Raw genomic sequence first — 23,713 nt, 5'->3', positions numbered from 1 at the left:
CCTCGATTCTACGAAAGCTAACCTTAAACCTAACTCTAACACTAACACGATCCTTAAATACTCTCGATTCAAACCCTGACCCTAATAACCCTAACCCTAATCCTAACCCTAAATGCATTAGATTCTAACCATAACTCTAACGCCAATGTGCTCGTTTCTAACCTTAACACTAAATCGTCAACCTCAACACTAACTGTAACCCTAAATGCACTCGATTCTAACCCAAAAGGCAATCCTGACCCTAAGCCTAAGCCTGAACCTCAATTCTACCAACAAAAACCCTAACCCTAATCCTAACCCGACTCCTACTTCTACACCTAAATGCCCTCTAACCCTAACCCTAACCCTAACCTTAAGAATAAATATGCACTTGCTTCTAACCCTAACCCTAAACCCAACCCTAACCCTAACCCGAACCCTAATCCTAACCCTAACCCTAACCGTCGATTCTAAGAAAGCTAACCTAGCTCTAACCCTAACACTATCCTTTAATGGACTCGATTCTAACCCTCACCCTAAACATAACCGTTATCCTAACCCTATCCCTAACCTAAGCGCACTGGATTCTAACCATAACTCTAACCCTAATGTGCTCGATTCTAACCCTAATACTAAATCGTCAATCTCAACACTAACTCTAACCCAAAATGCACTCGATTACAACCCAAAGGCAATCCTGACCTTTAGCCTAACCTTAAACCTCTATTCTAACAACAAACCTTAACCCTAATCCTAACCCTACTCCTACCCCTACCCCTAAATGCACTCTAAGCCATATCCTAACCCCAAACATAACACTAAAATTGCGCCTTATTCTAACCCTAACCCTAACACTAACCTTAACCCGAAGCCTAACCCTCGATTCTAAGAAAGCTAACCCTAAACCTAACTCTAACCCTAACACTATCCTTAAATGCACTCGATTCTAACCCTCACCCTAAACATCACCGTAACCCTAAGCCTAAGCCTAACCCTAAATGCACTGGATTCTAACCATAACTCTAACGGTAATGTTCTTGATTCTAACCCTAACACTAATTCGTCAATCTCGACAGTAACCTTAAGCCTAAATGCACTCGATTCTAACCCAAAGGGCAATCCTGACCCTGAGCCTAACCCTAAACCTCCATTTTACCAACACTAACCCTAACCTTAATTCTAACCGTGCCCCAACCCCTACCGCTAAATGCACTCTAACCATACCCTTAACCCTAACACTAACCGTAACCCTAACGAATTCTAACCATAACTCTATCCCGAAATGTGCTTGATTCTAACGCTAAAACTAAATCGTCAATTTCAACACTATCCCTAAGCCTAAATGCACTGCATTCTAACCCAAAAGCCATTCCTGACCCTAAGCCTAACCCTAAACCTCGATTTTACCAACACAAGCCTTAACCCTAGTCCTAACCCTACTCCTACCCCTACCCCTAAATGCACTCTAAGCCATACCCTGACGAAAACCAGAACACTAAAAAATGCGCCTGATTCTAACCCTAACCCTCACCCTAAGCCTAACCTTAAGCCTAACCCTGGATTCTACGAAAGCGAACGTTAAACCTAACTCCGACCCTAGCACTATCCTGAAATGCTCTCGATTTTAACCCTGACCCTAACCCTAAGCCTAACCGTAACCCTAAATGCACTGAATTCTAACCATTACTCTAACCCTAAATGTGCTCGATTCAAACCCTAACACTAAATCGTCACTTTGAACACTAACCCAAAGCCTAAATACACTCGATTCTGATCCAAAATGCAATCCTGACCCTAAGCCTAAACCTCAACCTCGATTCTACCATCACTAACCCTAACCCAAATCCTAATTCTGCTGCTACCCCTACCTCTAAATGCACTCTAACCTTAACACTAACCCTAACCCTAACACTAAAAATGCGCGTGATTCTAACCCCTACCCTACCCCTACCCCTAACCCTAACTCTAACGAATTCTAACCATAACTCTAACCCTAAATGTGCTCGATTCTAACCCTAACACTAAATCATCAATCTCATCACTAACTCTAACCCGGAATGCACTCGATTCTAACCCAAAAGGCAATCCTGACCCTAAGCCTAACCCTAAACCTCGATTCTACCACCACAAACCGTAACCCTAATCCTAACCCTACTCCTACCCCTAGCCCTAAATGCACTCTAATCGTAAGCTTACCCCAAAGCTAATACTAAAAATGCGCTCGATTCTAAACCGAACCCGAACCCTAACCCTAACCCTAACCCTCGATTCTACGAAAGCTAACCTTAAACCTAACTCTAACACTAACACGATCCTTAAATACTCTCGATTCAAACCCTGACCCTAATAACCCTAACCCTAATCCTAACCCTAAATGCATTAGATTCTAACCATAACTCTAACGCCAATGTGCTCGTTTCTAACCTTAACACTAAATCGTCAACCTCAACACTAACTGTAACCCTAAATGCACTCGATTCTAACCCAAAAGGCAATCCTGACCCTAAGCCTAAGCCTGAACCTCAATTCTACCAACAAAAACCCTAACCCTAATCCTAACCCGACTCCTACTTCTACACCTAAATGCCCTCTAACCCTAACCCTAACCCTAACCTTAAGAATAAATATGCACTTGCTTCTAACCCTAACCCTAAACCCAACCCTAACCCTAACCCGAACCCTAATCCTAACCCTAACCCTAACCGTCGATTCTAAGAAAGCTAACCTAGCTCTAACCCTAACACTATCCTTTAATGGACTCGATTCTAACCCTCACCCTAAACATAACCGTTATCCTAACCCTATCCCTAACCTAAGCGCACTGGATTCTAACCATAACTCTAACCCTAATGTGCTCGATTCTAACCCTAATACTAAATCGTCAATCTCAACACTAACTCTAACCCAAAATGCACTCGATTACAACCCAAAGGCAATCCTGACCTTTAGCCTAACCTTAAACCTCTATTCTAACAACAAACCTTAACCCTAATCCTAACCCTACTCCTACCCCTACCCCTAAATGCACTCTAAGCCATATCCTAACCCCAAACATAACACTAAAATTGCGCCTTATTCTAACCCTAACCCTAACGCTAACCTTAACCCGAAGCCTAACCCTCGATTCTAAGAAAGCTAACCCTAAACCTAACTCTAACCCTAACACTATCCTTAAATGCACTCGATTCTAACCCTCACCCTAAACATCACCGTAACCCTAAGCCTAAGCCTAACCCTAAATGCACTGGATTCTAACCATAACTCTAACGGTAATGTTCTTGATTCTAACCCTAACACTAATTCGTCAATCTCGACAGTAACCTTAAGCCTAAATGCACTCGATTCTAACCCAAAGGGCAATCCTGACCCTGAGCCTAACCCTAAACCTCGATTTTACCAACACTAACCCTAACCTTAATTCTAACCGTGCCCCAACCCCTACCGCTAAATGCACTCTAACCATACCCTTAACCCTAACACTAACCGTAACCCTAACGAATTCTAACCATAACTCTATCCCGAAATGTGCTTGATTCTAACGCTAAAACTAAATCGTCAATTTCAACACTATCCCTAAGCCTAAATGCACTGCATTCTAACCCAAAAGCCATTCCTGACCCTAAGCCTAACCCTAAACCTCGATTTTACCAACACAAGCCTTAACCCTAGTCCTAACCCTACTCCTACCCCTACCCCTAAATGCACTCTAAGCCATACCCTGACGAAAACCAGAACACTAAAAAATGCGCCTGATTCTAACCCTAACCCTCACCTTAAGCCTAACCTTAAGCCTAACCCTGGATTCTACGAAAGCGAACGTTAAACCTAACTCCGACCCTAGCACTATCCTGAAATTCTCTCGATTTTAACCCTGACCCTAACCCTAACCCTAAGCCTAACCGTAACCCTAAATGCACTGAATTCTAACCATTACTCTAACCCTAAATGTGCTCGATTCAAACCCTAACACTAAATCGTCACTTTGAACACTAACCCAAAGCCTAAATACACTCGATTCTGATCCAAAATGCAATCCTGACCCTAAGCCTAAACCTCAACCTCGATTCTACCATCACTAACCCTAACCGAAATCCTAATTCTGCTGCTACCCCTACCTCTAAATGCACTCTAACCTTAACACTAACCCTAACCCTAACACTAAAAATGCGCGTGATTCTAACCCCTACCCTACCCCTACCCCTAACCCTAACTCTAACGAATTCTAACCATAACTCTAACCCTAAATGTGCTCGATTCTAACCCTAACACTAAATCATCAATCTCATCACTAACTCTAACCCGGAATGCACTCGATTCTAACCCAAAAGGCAATCCTGACCCTAAGCCTAACCCTAAACCTCGATTCTACCACCACAAACCGTAACCCTAATCCTAACCCTACTCCTACCCCTAGCCCTAAATGCACTCTAATCGTAAGCTTACCCCAAAGCTATTACTAAAAATGCGCTCGATTCTAAACCGAACCCGAACCCTAACCCTAACCCTAACCCTCGATTCTACGAAAGCTAACCTTAAACCTAACTCTAACACTAACACGATCCTTAAATACTCTCGATTCAAACCCTGACCCTAATAACCCTAACCCTAATCCTAACCCTAAATGCATTAGATTCTAACCATAACTCTAACGCCAATGTGCTCGTTTCTAACCTTAACACTAAATCGTCAACCTCAACACTAACTGTAACCCTAAATGCACTCGATTCTAACCCAAAAGGCAATCCTGACCCTAAGCCTAAGCCTGAACCTCAATTCTACCAACAAAAACCCTAACCCTAATCCTAACCCGACTCCTACTTCTACACCTAAATGCCCTCTAACCCTAACCCTAACCCTAACCTTAAGAATAAATATGCACTTGCTTCTAACCCTAACCCTAAACCCAACCCTAACCCTAACCCGAACCCTAATCCTAACCCTAACCCTAACCGTCGATTCTAAGAAAGCTAACCTAGCTCTAACCCTAACACTATCCTTTAATGGACTCGATTCTAACCCTCACCCTAAACATAACCGTTATCCTAACCCTATCCCTAACCTAAGCGCACTGGATTCTAACCATAACTCTAACCCTAATGTGCTCGATTCTAACCCTAATACTAAATCGTCAATCTCAACACTAACTCTAACCCAAAATGCACTCGATTACAACCCAAAGGCAATCCTGACCTTTAGCCTAACCTTAAACCTCTATTCTAACAACAAACCTTAACCCTAATCCTAACCCTACTCCTACCCCTACCCCTAAATGCACTCTAAGCCATATCCTAACCCCAAACATAACACTAAAATTGCGCCTTATTCTAACCCTAACCCTAACACTAACCTTAACCCGAAGCCTAACCCTCGATTCTAAGAAAGCTAACCCTAAACCTAACTCTAACCCTAACACTATCCTTAAATGCACTCGATTCTAACCCTCACCCTAAACATAACCGTAACCCTAAGCCTAAGCCTAACCCTAAATGCACTGGATTCTAACCATAACTCTAACGGTAATGTTCTTGATTCTAACCCTAACACTAATTCGTCAATCTCGACAGTAACCTTAAGCCTAAATGCACTCGATTCTAACCCAAAGGGCAATCCTGACCCTGAGCCTAACCCTAAACCTCGATTTTACCAACACTAACCCTAACCTTAATTCTAACCGTGCCCCAACCCCTACCGCTAAATGCACTCTAACCATACCCTTAACCCTAACACTAACCGTAACCCTAACGAATTCTAACCATAACTCTATCCCGAAATGTGCTTGATTCTAACGCTAAAACTAAATCGTCAATTTCAACACTATCCCTAAGCCTAAATGCACTGCATTCTAACCCAAAAGCCATTCCTGACCCTAAGCCTAACCCTAAACCTCGATTTTACCAACACAAGCCTTAACCCTAGTCCTAACCCTACTCCTACCCCTACCCCTAAATGCACTCTAAGCCATACCCTGACGAAAACCAGAACACTAAAAAATGCGCCTGATTCTAACCCTAACCCTCACCCTAAGCCTAACCTTAAGCCTAACCCTGGATTCTACGAAAGCGAACGTTAAACCTAACTCCGACCCTAGCACTATCCTGAAATGCTCTCGATTTTAACCCTGACCCTAACCCTAACCCTAAGCCTAACCGTAACCCTAAATGCACTGAATTCTAACCATTACTCTAACCCTAAATGTGCTCGATTCAAACCCTAACACTAAATCGTCACTTTGAACACTAACCCAAAGCCTAAATACACTCGATTCTGATCCAAAATGCAATCCTGACCCTAAGCCTAAACCTCAACCTCGATTCTACCATCACTAACCCTAACCGAAATCCTAATTCTGCTGCTACCCCTACCTCTAAATGCACTCTAACCTTAACACTAACCCTAACCCTAACACTAAAAATGCGCGTGATTCTAACCCCTACCCTACCCCTACCCCTAACCCTAACTCTAACGAATTCTAACCATAACTCTAACCCTAAATGTGCTCGATTCTAACCCTAACACTAAATCATCAATCTCATCACTAACTCTAACCCGGAATGCACTCGATTCTAACCCAAAAGGCAATCCTGACCCTAAGCCTAACCCTAAACCTCGATTCTACCACCACAAACCGTAACCCTAATCCTAACCCTACTCCTACCCCTAGCCCTAAATGCACTCTAATCGTAAGCTTACCCCAAAGCTATTACTAAAAATGCGCTCGATTCTAAACCGAACCCGAACCCTAACCCTAACCCTAACCCTCGATTCTACGAAAGCTAACCTTAAACCTAACTCTAACACTAACACGATCCTTAAATACTCTCGATTCAAACCCTGACCCTAATAACCCTAACCCTAATCCTAACCCTAAATGCATTAGATTCTAACCATAACTCTAACGCCAATGTGCTCGTTTCTAACCTTAACACTAAATCGTCAACCTCAACACTAACTGTAACCCTAAATGCACTCGATTCTAACCCAAAAGGCAATCCTGACCCTAAGCCTAAGCCTGAACCTCAATTCTACCAACAAAAACCCTAACCCTAATCCTAACCCGACTCCTACTTCTACACCTAAATGCCCTCTAACCCTAACCCTAACCCTAACCTTAAGAATAAATATGCACTTGCTTCTAACCCTAACCCTAAACCCAACCCTAACCCTAACCCGAACCCTAATCCTAACCCTAACCCTAACCGTCGATTCTAAGAAAGCTAACCTAGCTCTAACCCTAACACTATCCTTTAATGGACTCGATTCTAACCCTCACCCTAAACATAACCGTTATCCTAACCCTATCCCTAACCTAAGCGCACTGGATTCTAACCATAACTCTAACCCTAATGTGCTCGATTCTAACCCTAATACTAAATCGTCAATCTCAACACTAACTCTAACCCAAAATGCACTCGATTACAACCCAAAGGCAATCCTGACCTTTAGCCTAACCTTAAACCTCTATTCTAACAACAAACCTTAACCCTAATCCTAACCCTACTCCTACCCCTACCCCTAAATGCACTCTAAGCCATATCCTAACCCCAAACATAACACTAAAATTGCGCCTTATTCTAACCCTAACCCTAACACTAACCTTAACCCGAAGCCTAACCCTCGATTCTAAGAAAGCTAACCCTAAACCTAACTCTAACCCTAACACTATCCTTAAATGCACTCGATTCTAACCCTCACCCTAAACATCACCGTAACCCTAAGCCTAAGCCTAACCCTAAATGCACTGGATTCTAACCATAACTCTAACGGTAATGTTCTTGATTCTAACCCTAACACTAATTCGTCAATCTCGACAGTAACCTTAAGCCTAAATGCACTCGATTCTAACCCAAAGGGCAATCCTGACCCTGAGCCTAACCCTAAACCTCGATTTTACCCACACTAACCCTAACCTTAATTCTAACCGTGCCCCAACCCCTACCGCTAAATGCACTCTAACCATACCCTTAACCCTAACACTAACCGTAACCCTAACGAATTCTAACCATAACTCTATCCCGAAATGTGCTTGATTCTAACGCTAAAACTAAATCGTCAATTTCAACACTATCCCTAAGCCTAAATGCACTGCATTCTAACCCAAAAGCCATTCCTGACCCTAAGCCTAACCCTAAACCTCGATTTTACCAACACAAGCCTTAACCCTAGTCCTAACCCTACTCCTACCCCTACCCCTAAATGCACTCTAAGCCATACCCTGACGAAAACCAGAACACTAAAAAATGCGCCTGATTCTAACCCTAACCCTCACCCTAAGCCTAACCTTAAGCCTAACCCTGGATTCTACGAAAGCGAACGTTAAACCTAACTCCGACCCTAGCACTATCCTGAAATGCTCTCGATTTTAACCCTGACCCTAACCCTAACCCTAAGCCTAACCGTAACCCTAAATGCACTGAATTCTAACCATTACTCTAACCCTAAATGTGCTCGATTCAAACCCTAACACTAAATCGTCACTTTGAACACTAACCCAAAGCCTAAATACACTCGATTCTGATCCAAAATGCAATCCTGACCCTAAGCCTAAACCTCAACCTCGATTCTACCATCACTAACCCTAACCGAAATCCTAATTCTGCTGCTACCCCTACCTCTAAATGCACTCTAACCTTAACACTAACCCTAACCCTAACACTAAAAATGCGCGTGATTCTAACCCCTACCCTACCCCTACCCCTAACCCTAACTCTAACGAATTCTAACCATAACTCTAACCCTAAATGTGCTCGATTCTAACCCTAACACTAAATCATCAATCTCATCACTAACTCTAACCCGGAATGCACTCGATTCTAACCCAAAAGGCAATCCTGACCCTAAGCCTAACCCTAAACCTCGATTCTACCACCACAAACCGTAACCCTAATCCTAACCCTACTCCTACCCCTAGCCCTAAATGCACTCTAATCGTAAGCTTACCCCAAAGCTATTACTAAAAATGCGCTCGATTCTAAACCGAACCCGAACCCTAACCCTAACCCTAACCCTCGATTCTACGAAAGCTAACCTTAAACCTAACTCTAACACTAACACGATCCTTAAATACTCTCGATTCAAACCCTGACCCTAATAACCCTAACCCTAATCCTAACCCTAAATGCATTAGATTCTAACCATAACTCTAACGCCAATGTGCTCGTTTCTAACCTTAACACTAAATCGTCAACCTCAACACTAACTGTAACCCTAAATGCACTCGATTCTAACCCAAAAGGCAATCCTGACCCTAAGCCTAAGCCTGAACCTCAATTCTACCAACAAAAACCCTAACCCTAATCCTAACCCGACTCCTACTTCTACACCTAAATGCCCTCTAACCCTAACCCTAACCCTAACCTTAAGAATAAATATGCACTTGCTTCTAACCCTAACCCTAAACCCAACCCTAACCCTAACCCGAACCCTAATCCTAACCCTAACCCTAACCGTCGATTCTAAGAAAGCTAACCTAGCTCTAACCCTAACACTATCCTTTAATGGACTCGATTCTAACCCTCACCCTAAACATAACCGTTATCCTAACCCTATCCCTAACCTAAGCGCACTGGATTCTAACCATAACTCTAACCCTAATGTGCTCGATTCTAACCCTAATACTAAATCGTCAATCTCAACACTAACTCTAACCCAAAATGCACTCGATTACAACCCAAAGGCAATCCTGACCTTTAGCCTAACCTTAAACCTCTATTCTAACAACAAACCTTAACCCTAATCCTAACCCTACTCCTACCCCTACCCCTAAATGCACTCTAAGCCATATCCTAACCCCAAACATAACACTAAAATTGCGCCTTATTCTAACCCTAACCCTAACACTAACCTTAACCCGAAGCCTAACCCTCGATTCTAAGAAAGCTAACCCTAAACCTAACTCTAACCCTAACACTATCCTTAAATGCACTCGATTCTAACCCTCACCCTAAACATCACCGTAACCCTAAGCCTAAGCCTAACCCTAAATGCACTGGATTCTAACCATAACTCTAACGGTAATGTTCTTGATTCTAACCCTAACACTAATTCGTCAATCTCGACAGTAACCTTAAGCCTAAATGCACTCGATTCTAACCCAAAGGGCAATCCTGACCCTGAGCCTAACCCTAAACCTCGATTTTACCCACACTAACCCTAACCTTAATTCTAACCGTGCCCCAACCCCTACCGCTAAATGCACTCTAACCATACCCTTAACCCTAACACTAACCGTAACCCTAACGAATTCTAACCATAACTCTATCCCGAAATGTGCTTGATTCTAACGCTAAAACTAAATCGTCAATTTCAACACTATCCCTAAGCCTAAATGCACTGCATTCTAACCCAAAAGCCATTCCTGACCCTAAGCCTAACCCTAAACCTCGATTTTACCAACACAAGCCTTAACCCTAGTCCTAACCCTACTCCTACCCCTACCCCTAAATGCACTCTAAGCCATACCCTGACGAAAACCAGAACACTAAAAAATGCGCCTGATTCTAACCCTAACCCTCACCCTAAGCCTAACCTTAAGCCTAACCCTGGATTCTACGAAAGCGAACGTTAAACCTAACTCCGACCCTAGCACTATCCTGAAATGCTCTCGATTTTAACCCTGACCCTAACCCTAACCCTAAGCCTAACCGTAACCCTAAATGCACTGAATTCTAACCATTACTCTAACCCTAAATGTGCTCGATTCAAACCCTAACACTAAATCGTCACTTTGAACACTAACCCAAAGCCTAAATACACTCGATTCTGATCCAAAATGCAATCCTGACCCTAAGCCTAAACCTCAACCTCGATTCTACCATCACTAACCCTAACCCAAATCCTAATTCTGCTGCTACCCCTACCTCTAAATGCACTCTAACCTTAACACTAACCCTAACCCTAACACTAAAAATGCGCGTGATTCTAACCCCTACCCTACCCCTACCCCTAACCCTAACTCTAACGAATTCTAACCATAACTCTAACCCTAAATGTGCTCGATTCTAACCCTAACACTAAATCATCAATCTCATCACTAACTCTAACCCGGAATGCACTCGATTCTAACCCAAAAGGCAATCCTGACCCTAAGCCTAACCCTAAACCTCGATTCTACCACCACAAACCGTAACCCTAATCCTAACCCTACTCCTACCCCTAGCCCTAAATGCACTCTAATCGTAAGCTTACCCCAAAGCTAATACTAAAAATGCGCTCGATTCTAAACCGAACCCGAACCCTAACCCTAACCCTAACCCTCGATTCTACGAAAGCTAACCTTAAACCTAACTCTAACACTAACACGATCCTTAAATACTCTCGATTCAAACCCTGACCCTAATAACCCTAACCCTAATCCTAACCCTAAATGCATTAGATTCTAACCATAACTCTAACGCCAATGTGCTCGTTTCTAACCTTAACACTAAATCGTCAACCTCAACACTAACTGTAACCCTAAATGCACTCGATTCTAACCCAAAAGGCAATCCTGACCCTAAGCCTAAGCCTGAACCTCAATTCTACCAACAAAAACCCTAACCCTAATCCTAACCCGACTCCTACTTCTACACCTAAATGCCCTCTAACCCTAACCCTAACCCTAACCTTAAGAATAAATATGCACTTGCTTCTAACCCTAACCCTAAACCCAACCCTAACCCTAACCCGAACCCTAATCCTAACCCTAACCCTAACCGTCGATTCTAAGAAAGCTAACCTAGCTCTAACCCTAACACTATCCTTTAATGGACTCGATTCTAACCCTCACCCTAAACATAACCGTTATCCTAACCCTATCCCTAACCTAAGCGCACTGGATTCTAACCATAACTCTAACCCTAATGTGCTCGATTCTAACCCTAATACTAAATCGTCAATCTCAACACTAACTCTAACCCAAAATGCACTCGATTACAACCCAAAGGCAATCCTGACCTTTAGCCTAACCTTAAACCTCTATTCTAACAACAAACCTTAACCCTAATCCTAACCCTACTCCTACCCCTACCCCTAAATGCACTCTAAGCCATATCCTAACCCCAAACATAACACTAAAATTGCGCCTCATTCTAACCCTAACCTTAACACTAACCTTAACCCGAAGCCTAACCCTCGATTCTAAGAAAGCTAACCCTAAACCTAACTCTAACCCTAACACTATCCTTAAATGCACTCGATTCTAACCCTCACCCTAAACATCACCGTAACCCTAAGCCTAAGCCTAACCCTAAATGCACTGGATTCTAACCATAACTCTAACGGTAATGTTCTTGATTCTAACCCTAACACTAATTCGTCAATCTCGACAGTAACCTTAAGCCTAAATGCACTCGATTCTAACCCAAAGGGCAATCCTGACCCTGAGCCTAACCCTAAACCTCGATTTTACCAACACTAACCCTAACCTTAATTCTAACCGTGCCCCAACCCCTACCGCTAAATGCACTCTAACCATACCCTTAACCCTAACACTAACCGTAACCCTAACGAATTCTAACCGTAACTCTATCCCGAAATGTGCTTGATTCTAACGCTAAAACTAAATCGTCAATTTCAACACTATCCCTAAGCCTAAATGCACTGCATTCTAACCCAAAAGCCATTCCTGACCCTAAGCCTAACCCTAAACCTCGATTTTACCAACACAAGCCTTAACCCTAGTCCTAACCCTACTCCTACCCCTACCCCTAAATGCACTCTAAGCCATACCCTGACGAAAACCAGAACACTAAAAAATGCGCCTGATTCTAACCCTAACCCTCACCCTAAGCCTAACCTTAAGCCTAACCCTGGATTCTACGAAAGCGAACGTTAAACCTAACTCCGACCCTAGCACTATCCTGAAATGCTCTCGATTTTAACCCTGACCCTAACCCTAACCCTAAGCCTAACCGTAACCCTAAATGCACTGAATTCTAACCATTACTCTAACCCTAAATGTGCTCGATTCAAACCCTAACACTAAATCGTCACTTTGAACACTAACCCAAAGCCTAAATACACTCGATTCTGATCCAAAATGCAATCCTGACCCTAAGCCTAAACCTCAACCTCGATTCTACCATCACTAACCCTAACCGAAATCCTAATTCTGCTGCTACCCCTACCTCTAAATGCACTCTAACCTTAACACTAACCCTAACCCTAACACTAAAAATGCGCGTGATTCTAACCCCTACCCTACCCCTACCCCTAACCCTAACTCTAACGAATTCTAACCATAACTCTAACCCTAAATGTGCTCGATTCTAACCCTAACACTAAATCATCAATCTCATCACTAACTCTAACCCGGAATGCACTCGATTCTAACCCAAAAGGCAATCCTGACCCTAAGCCTAACCCTAAACCTCGATTCTACCACCACAAACCGTAACCCTAATCCTAACCCTACTCCTACCCCTAGCCCTAAATGCACTCTAATCGTAAGCTTACCCCAAAGCTAATACTAAAAATGCGCTCGATTCTAAACCGAACCCGAACCCTAACCCTAACCCTAACCCTCAATTCTACGAAAGCTAACCTTAAACCTAACTCTAACACTAACACGATCCTTAAATACTCTCGATTCAAACCCTGACCCTAATAACCCTAACCCTAATCCTAACCCTAAATGCATTAGATTCTAACCATAACTCTAACGCCAATGTGCTCGTTTCTAACCTTAACACTAAATCGTCAACCTCAACACTAACTGTAACCCTAAATGCACTCGATTCTAACCCAAAAGGCAATCCTGACCCTAAGCCTAAGCCTGAACCTCAATTCTACCAACAAAAACCCTAACCCTAATCCTAACCCGACTCCTACTTCTACACCTAAATGCCCTCTAACCCTAACCCTAACCCTAACCTTAAGAATAAATATGCACTTGCTTCTAACCCTAACCCTAAACCCAACCCTAACCCTAACCCGAACCCTAATCCTAACCCTAACCCTAACCGTCGATTCTAAGAAAGCTAACCTAGCTCTAACCCTAACACTATCCTTTAATGGACTCGATTCTAACCCTCACCCTAAACATAACCGTTATCCTAACCCTATCCCTAACCTAAGCGCACTGGATTCTAACCATAACTCTAACCCTAATGTGCTCGATTCTAACCCTAATACTAAATCGTCAATCTCAACACTAACTCTAACCCAAAATGCACTCGATTACAACCCAAAGGCAATCCTGACCTTTAGCCTAACCTTAAACCTCTATTCTAACAACAAACCTTAACCCTAATCCTAACCCTACTCCTACCCCTACCCCTAAATGCACTCTAAGCCATATCCTAACCCCAAACATAACACTAAAATTGCGCCTTATTCTAACCCTAACCCTAACACTAACCTTAACCCGAAGCCTAACCCTCGATTCTAAGAAAGCTAACCCTAAACCTAACTCTAACCCTAACACTATCCTTAAATGCACTCGATTCTAACCCTCACCCTAAACATCACCGTAACCCTAAGCCTAAGCCTAACCCTAAATGCACTGGATTCTAACCATAACTCTAACGGTAATGTTCTTGATTCTAACCCTAACACTAATTCGTCAATCTCGACAGTAACCTTAAGCCTAAATGCACTCGATTCTAACCCAAAGGGCAATCCTGACCCTGAGCCTAACCCTAAACCTCGATTTTACCAACACTAACCCTAACCTTAATTCTAACCGTGCCCCAACCCCTACCGCTAAATGCACTCTAACCATACCCTTAACCCTAACACTAACCGTAACCCTAACGAATTCTAACCATAACTCTATCCCGAAATGTGCTTGATTCTAACGCTAAAACTAAATCGTCAATTTCAACACTATCCCTAAGCCTAAATGCACTGCATTCTAACGCAAAAGCCATTCCTGACCCTAAGCCTAACCCTAAACCTCGATTTTACCAACACAAGCCTTAACCCTAGTCCTAACCCTACTCCTACCCCTACCCCTAAATGCACTCTAAGCCATACCCTGACGAAAACCAGAACACTAAAAAATGCGCCTGATTCTAACCCTAACCCTCACCCTAAGCCTAACCTTAAGCCTAACCCTGGATTCTACGAAAGCGAACGTTAAACCTAACTCCGACCCTAGCACTATCCTGAAATGCTCTCGATTTTAACCCTGACCCTAACCCTAACCCTAAGCCTAACCGTAACCCTAAATGCACTGAATTCTAACCATTACTCTAACCCTAAATGTGCTCGATTCAAACCCTAACACTAAATCGTCACTTTGAACACTAACCCAAAGCCTAAATACACTCGATTCTGATCCAAAATGCAATCCTGACCCTAAGCCTAAACCTCAACCTCGATTCTACCATCACTAACCCTAACCGAAATCCTAATTCTGCTGCTACCCCTACCTCTAAATGCACTCTAACCTTAACACTAACCCTAACCCTAACACTAAAAATGCGCGTGATTCTAACCCCTACCCTACCCCTACCCCTAACCCTAACTCTAACGAATTCTAACCATAACTCTAACCCTAAATGTGCTCGATTCTAACCCTAACACTAAATCATCAATCTCATCACTAACTCTAACCCGGAATGCACTCGATTCTAACCCAAAAGGCAATCCTGACCCTAAGCCTAACCCTAAACCTCGATTCTACCACCACAAACCGTAACCCTAATCCTAACCCTACTCCTACCCCTAGCCCTAAATGCACTCTAATCGTAAGCTTACCCCAAAGCTAATACTAAAAATGCGCTCGATTCTAAACCGAACCCGAACCCTAACCCTAACCCTAACCCTCGATTCTACGAAAGCTAACCTTAAACCTAACTCTAACACTAACACGATCCTTAAATACTCTCGATTCAAACCCTGACCCTAATAACCCTAACCCTAATCCTAACCCTAAATGCATTAGATTCTAACCATAACTCTAACGCCAATGTGCTCGTTTCTAACCTTAACACTAAATCGTCAACCTCAACACTAACTGTAACCCTAAATGCACTCGATTCTAACCCAAAAGGCAATCCTGACCCTAAGCCTAAGCCTGAACCTCAATTCTACCAACAAAAACCCTAACCCTAATCCTAACCCGACTCCTACTTCTACACCTAAATGCCCTCTAACCCTAACCCTAACCCTAACCTTAAGAATAAATATGCACTTGCTTCTAACCCTAACCCTAAACCCAACCCTAACCCTAACCCGAACCCTAATCCTAACCCTAACCCTAACCGTCGATTCTAAGAAAGCTAACCTAGCTCTAACCCTAACACTATCCTTTAATGGACTCGATTCTAACCCTCACCCTAAACATAACCGTTATCCTAACCCTATCCCTAACCTAAGCGCACTGGATTCTAACCATAACTCTAACCCTAATGTGCTCGAATCTAACCCTGATACTAAATCGTCAATCTCAACACTAACTCTAACCCAAAATGCACTCGATTACAACCCAAAGGCAATCCTGACCTTTAGCCTAACCTTAAACCTCTATTCTAACAACAAACCTTAACCCTAATCCTAACCCTACTCCTACCCCTACCCCTAAATGCACTCTAAGCCATATCCTAACCCCAAACATAACACTAAAATTGCGCCTCATTCTAACCCTAACCCTAACACTAACCTTAACCCGAAGCCTAACCCTCGATTCTAAGAAAGCTAACCCTAAACCTAACTCTAACCCTAACACTATCCTTAAATGCACTCGATTCTAACCCTCACCCTAAACATCACCGTAACCCTAAGCCTAAGCCTAACCCTAAATGCACTGGATTCTAACCATAACTCTAACGGTAATGTTCTTGATTCTAACCCTAACACTAATTCGTCAATCTCGACAGTAACCTTAAGCCTAAATGCACTCGATTCTAACCCAAAGGGCAATCCTGACCCTGAGCCTAACCCTAAACCTCGATTTTACCCACACTAACCCTAACCTTAATTCTAACCGTGCCCCAACCCCTACCGCTAAATGCACTCTAACCATACCCTTAACCCTAACACTAACCGTAACCCTAACGAATTCTAACCATAACTCTATCCCGAAATGTGCTTGATTCTAACGCTAAAACTAAATCGTCAATTTCAACACTATCCCTAAGCCTAAATGCACTGCATTCTAACCCAAAAGCCATTCCTGACCCTAAGCCTAACCCTAAACCTCGATTTTACCAACACAAGCCTTAACCCTAGTCCTAACCCTACTCCTACCCCTACCCCTAAATGCACTCTAAGCCATACCCTGACGAAAACCAGAACACTAAAAAATGCGCCTGATTCTAACCCTAACCCTCACCCTAAGCCTAACCTTAAGCCTAACCCTGGATTCTACGAAAGCGAACGTTAAACCTAACTCCGACCCTAGCACTATCCTGAAATGCTCTCGATTTTAACCCTGACCCTAACCCTAACCCTAAGCCTAACCGTAACCCTAAATGCACTGAATTCTAACCATTACTCTAACCCTAAATGTGCTCGATTCAAACCCTAACACTAAATCGTCACTTTGAACACTAACCCAAAGCCTAAATACACTCGATTCTGATCCAAAATGCAATCCTGACCCTAAGCCTAAACCTCAACCTCGATTCTACCATCACTAACCCTAACCGAAATCCTAATTCTGCTGCTACCCCTACCTCTAAATGCACTCTAACCTTAACACTAACCCTAACCCTAACACTAAAAATGCGCGTGATTCTAACCCCTACCCTACCCCTACCCCTAACCCTAACTCTAACGAATTCTAACCATAACTCTAACCCTAAATGTGCTCGATTCTAACCCTAACACTAAATCATCAATCTCATCACTAACTCTAACCCGGAATGCACTCGATTCTAACCCAAAAGGCAATCCTGACCCTAAGCCTAACCCTAAACCTCGATTCTACCACCACAAACCGTAACCCTAATCCTAACCCTACTCCTACCCCTAGCCCTAAATGCACTCTAATCGTAAGCTTACCCCAAAGCTATTACTAAAAATGCGCTCGATTCTAAACCGAACCCGAACCCTAACCCTAACCCTAACCCTCGATTCTACGAAAGCTAACCTTAAACCTAACTCTAACACTAACACGATCCTTAAATACTCTCGATTCAAACCCTGACCCTAATAACCCTAACCCTAATCCTAACCCTAAATGCATTAGATTCTAACCATAACTCTAACGCCAATGTGCTCGTTTCTAACCTTAACACTAAATCGTCAACCTCAACACTAACTGTAACCCTAAATGCACTCGATTCTAACCCAAAAGGCAATCCTGACCCTAAGCCTAAGCCTGAACCTCAATTCTACCAACAAAAACCCTAACCCTAATCCGACTCCTACTTCTACACCTAAATGCCCTCTAACCCTAACCCTAACCCTAACCTTAAGAATAAATATGCACTTGCTTCTAACCCTAACCCTAAACCCAACCCTAACCCTAACCCGAACCCTAATCCTAACCCTAACCCTAACCGTCGATTCTAAGAAAGCTAACCTAGCTCTAACCCTAACACTATCCTTTAATGGACTCGATTCTAACCCTCACCCTAAACATAACCGTTATCCTAACCCTATCCCTAACCTAAGCGCACTGGATTCTAACCATAACTCTAACCCTAATGTGCTCGATTCTAACCCTAATACTAAATCGTCAATCTCAACACTAACTCTAACCCAAAATGCACTCGATTACAACCCAAAGGCAATCCTGACCTTTAGCCTAACCTTAAACCTCTATTCTAACAACAAAACTTAACCCTAATCCTAACCCTACTCCTACCCCTACCCCTAAATGCACTCTAAGCCATATCCTAACCCCAAACATAACACTAAAATTGCGCCTCATTCTAACCCTAACCCTAACACTAACCTTAACCCGAAGCCTAACCCTCGATTCTAAGAAAGCTAACCCTAAACCTAACTCTAACCCTAACACTATCCTTAAAAGCACTCGATTCTAACCCCCACCCTAAACATCACCGTAACCCTAAGCCTAAGCCTAACCCTAAATGCACTGGATTCTAACCATAACTCTAACTGTAATGTTCTTGATTCTAACCCTAACACTAATTCGTCAATCTCGACAGTAACCTTAAGCCTAAATGCACTCGATTCTAACCCAAAGGGCAATCCTGACCCTGAGCCTAACCCTAAACCTCGATTTTACCAACACTAACCCTAACCTTAATTCTAACCGTACTCCAACCCCTACCGCTAAATGCACTCTAACCATACCCTTAACCCTAACACTAACCGTAACCCTAACGAATTCTAACCATAACTCTATCCCGAAATGTGCTTGATTCTAACGCTAAAACTAAATCGTCAATTTCAACACTATCCCTAAGCCTAAATGCACTGCATTCTAACCCAAAAGCCATTCCTGACCCTAAGCCTAACCCTAAACCTCGATTTTACCAACACAAACCTTAACCCTAGTCCTAACCCTACTCCTACCCCTACCCCTAAATGCACTCTAAGCCATACCCTGACGAAAACCAGAACACTAAAAATGCGCCTGATTCTAACCCTAACCCTCACCCTAAGCCTAACCTTAAGCCTAACCCTGGATTCTACGAAAGCGAACGTTAAACCTAACTCCGACCCTAGCACTATCCTGAAATTCTCTCGATTTTAACCCTGACCCTAACCCTAACCCTAACCCTAACCCGAACCCTAAATGCACTGAATTCTAACCATTACTCTAACCCTAAATGTGCTTGATTCAAACCCTAACACTAAATCGTCACTTTGAACACTAACCCAAAGCCTAAATACACTCGATTCTGATCCAAAATGCAATCCTGACCCTAAGCCTAAACCTCAACCTCGATTCTACCATCACTAACCCTAACCCAAATCCTAATTCTGCTGCTACCCCTACCTCTAAATGCACTCTAACCTTAACACTAACCCTAACCCTAACACTAAAAATGCGCGTGATTCTAACCCCTACCCTACCCCTACCCCTAACCCTAACTCTAACGAATTCTAACCATAACTCTAACCCTAAATGTGCTCGATTCTAACCCTAACACTAAATCATCAATCTCATCACTAACTCTAACCCGGAATGCACTCGATTCTAACCCAAAAGGCAATCCTGACCCTAAGCCTAACCCTAAACCTCGATTCTACCACCACAAACCGTAACCCTAATCCTAACCCTACTCCTACCCCTAGCCCTAAATGCACTCTAATCGTAAGCTTACCCCAAAGCTAATACTAAAAATGCGCTCGATTCTAAACCGAACCCGAACCCTAACCCTAACCCTAACCCTCGATTCTACGAAAGCTAACCTTAAACCTACCTCTAACACTAACACGATCCTTAAATACTCTCGATTCAAACCCTGACCCTAATAACCCTAACCCTAATCCTAACCCTAAATGCATTAGATTCTAACCATAACTCTAACGCCAATGTGCTCGTTTCTAACCTTAACACTAAATCGTCAACCTCAACACTAACTGTAACCCTAAATGCACTCGATTCTAACCCAAAAGGCAATCCTGACCCTAAGCCTAAGCCTGAACCTCAATTCTACCAACAAAAACCCTAACCCTAATCCTAACCCGACTCCTACTTCTACACCTAAATGCCCTCTAACCCTAACCCTAACCCTAACCTTAAGAATAAATATGCACTTGCTTCTAACCCTAACCCTAAACCCAACCCTAACCCTAACCCGAACCCTAATCCTAACCCTAACCCTAACCGTCGATTCTAAGAAAGCTAACCTAGCTCTAACCCTAACACTATCCTTTAATGGACTCGATTCTAACCCTCACCCTAAACATAACCGTTATCCTAACCCTATCCCTAACCTAAGCGCACTGGATTCTAACCATAACTCTAACCCTAATGTGCTCGAATCTAACCCTAATACTAAATCGTCAATCTCAACACTAACTCTAACCCAAAATGCACTCGATTACAACCCAAAGGCAATCCTGACCTTTAGCCTAACCTTAAACCTCTATTCTAACAACAAACCTTAACCCTAATCCTAACCCTACTCCTACCCCTACCCCTAAATGCACTCTAAGCCATATCCTAACCCCAAACATAACACTAAAATTGCGCCTCATTCTAACCCTAACCCTAACACTAACCTTAACCCGAAGCCTAACCCTCGATTCTAAGAAAGCTAACCCTAAACCTAACTCTAACCCTAACACTATCCTTAAATGCACTCGATTCTAACCCTCACCCTAAACATCACCGTAACCCTAAGCCTAAGCCTAACCCTAAATGCACTGGATTCTAACCATAACTCTAACGGTAATGTTCTTGATTCTAACCCTAACACTAATTCGTCAATCTCGACAGTAACCTTAAGCCTAAATGCACTCGATTCTAACCCAAAGGGCAATCCTGACCCTGAGCCTAACCCTAAACCTCGATTTTACCAACACTAACCCTAACCTTAATTCTAACCGTGCCCCAACCCCTACCGCTAAATGCACTCTAACCATACCCTTAACCCTAACACTAACCGTAACCCTAACGAATTCTAACCATAACTCTATCCCGAAATGTGCTTGATTCTAACGCTAAAACTAAATCGTCAATTTCAACACTATCCCTAAGCCTAAATGCACTGCATTCTAACCCAAAAGCCATTCCTGACCCTAAGCCTAACCCTAAACCTCGATTTTACCAACACAAGCCTTAACCCTAGTCCTAACCCTACTCCTACCCCTACCCCTAAATGCACTCTAAGCCATACCCTGACGAAAACCAGAACACTAAAAAATGCGCCTGATTCTAACCCTAACCCTCACCCTAAGCCTAACCTTAAGCCTAACCCTGGATTCTACGAAAGCGAACGTTAAACCTAACTCCGACCCTAGCACTATCCTGAAATGCTCTCGATTTTAACCCTGACCCTAACCCTAAGCCTAACCCTAACCCTAAATGCACTGAATTCTAACCATTACTCTAACCCTAAATGTGCTCGATTCAAACCCTAACACTAAATCGTCACTTTGAACACTAACCCAAAGCCTAAATACACTCGATTCTGATCCAAAATGCAATCCTGACCCTAAGCCTAAACCTCAACCTCGATTCTACCATCACTAACCCTAACCCAAATCCTAATTCTGCTGCTACCCCTACCTCTAAATGCACTCTAACCTTAACACTAACCCTAACCCTAACACTAAAAATGCGCGTGATTCTAACCCCTACCCTACCCCTACCCCTAACCCTAACTCTAACGAATTCTAACCATAACTCTAACCCTAAATGTGCTCGATTCTAACCCTAACACTAAATCATCAATCTCATCACTAACTCTAACCCGGAATGCACTCGATTCTAACCCAAAAGGCAATCCTGACCCTAAGCCTAACCCTAAACCTCGATTCTACCACCACAAACCGTAACCCTAATCCTAACCCTACTCCTACCCCTAGCCCTAAATGCACTCTAATCGTAAGCTTACCCCAAAGCTAATACTAAAAATGCGCTCGATTCTAAACCGAACCCGAACCCTAACCCTAACCCTAACCCTCGATTCTACGAAAGCTAACCTTAAACCTAACTCTAACACTAACACGATCCTTAAATACTCTCGATTCAAACCCTGACCCTAATAACCCTAACCCTAATCCTAACCCTAAATGCATTAGATTCTAACCATAACTCTAACGCCAATGTGCTCGTTTCTAACCTTAACACTAAATCGTCAACCTCAACACTAACTGTAACCCTAAATGCACTCGATTCTAACCCAAAAGGCAATCCTGACCCTAAGCCTAAGCCTGAACCTCAATTCTACCAACAAAAACCCTAACCCTAATCCTAACCCGACTCCTACTTCTACACCTAAATGCCCTCTAACCCTAACCCTAACCCTAACCTTAAGAATAAATATGCACTTGCTTCTAACCCTAACCCTAAACCCAACCCTAACCCTAACCCGAACCCTAATCCTAACCCTAACCCTAACCGTCGATTCTAAGAAAGCTAACCTAGCTCTAACCCTAACACTATCCTTTAATGGACTCGATTCTAACCCTCACCCTAAACATAACCGTTATCCTAACCCTATCCCTAACCTAAGCGCACTGGATTCTAACCATAACTCTAACCCTAATGTGCTCGATTCTAACCCTAATACTAAATCGTCAATCTCAACACTAACTCTAACCCAAAATGCACTCGATTACAACCCAAAGGCAATCCTGACCTTTAGCCTAACCTTAAACCTCTATTCTAACAACAAACCTTAACCCTAATCCTAACCCTACTCCTACCCCTACCCCTAAATGCACTCTAAGCCATATCCTAACCCCAAACATAACACTAAAATTGCGCCTTATTCTAACCCTAACCCTAACACTAACCTTAACCCGAAGCCTAACCCTCGATTCTAAGAAAGCTAACCCTAAACCTAACTCTAACCCTAACACTATCCTTAAATGCACTCGATTCTAACCCTCACCCTAAACATCACCGTAACCCTAAGCCTAAGCCTAACCCTAAATGCACTGGATTCTAACCATAACTCTAACGGTAATGTTCTTGATTCTAACCCTAACACTAATTCGTCAATCTCGACAGTAACCTTAAGCCTAAATGCACTCGATTCTAACCCAAAGGGCAATCCTGACCCTGAGCCTAACCCTAAACCTCGATTTTACCAACACTAACCCTAACCTTAATTCTAACCGTGCCCCAACCCCTACCGCTAAATGCACTCTAACCATACCCTTAACCCTAACACTAACCGTAACCCTAACGAATTCTAACCATAACTCTATCCCGAAA

Source organism: Notamacropus eugenii, chromosome 6 (assembly GCF_028372415.1).
Source record: "Notamacropus eugenii isolate mMacEug1 chromosome 6, mMacEug1.pri_v2, whole genome shotgun sequence".
NCBI classification, from domain to species: domain Eukaryota; kingdom Metazoa; phylum Chordata; class Mammalia; order Diprotodontia; family Macropodidae; genus Notamacropus; species Notamacropus eugenii.
This window is presented reverse-complemented; position numbering follows the sequence as displayed.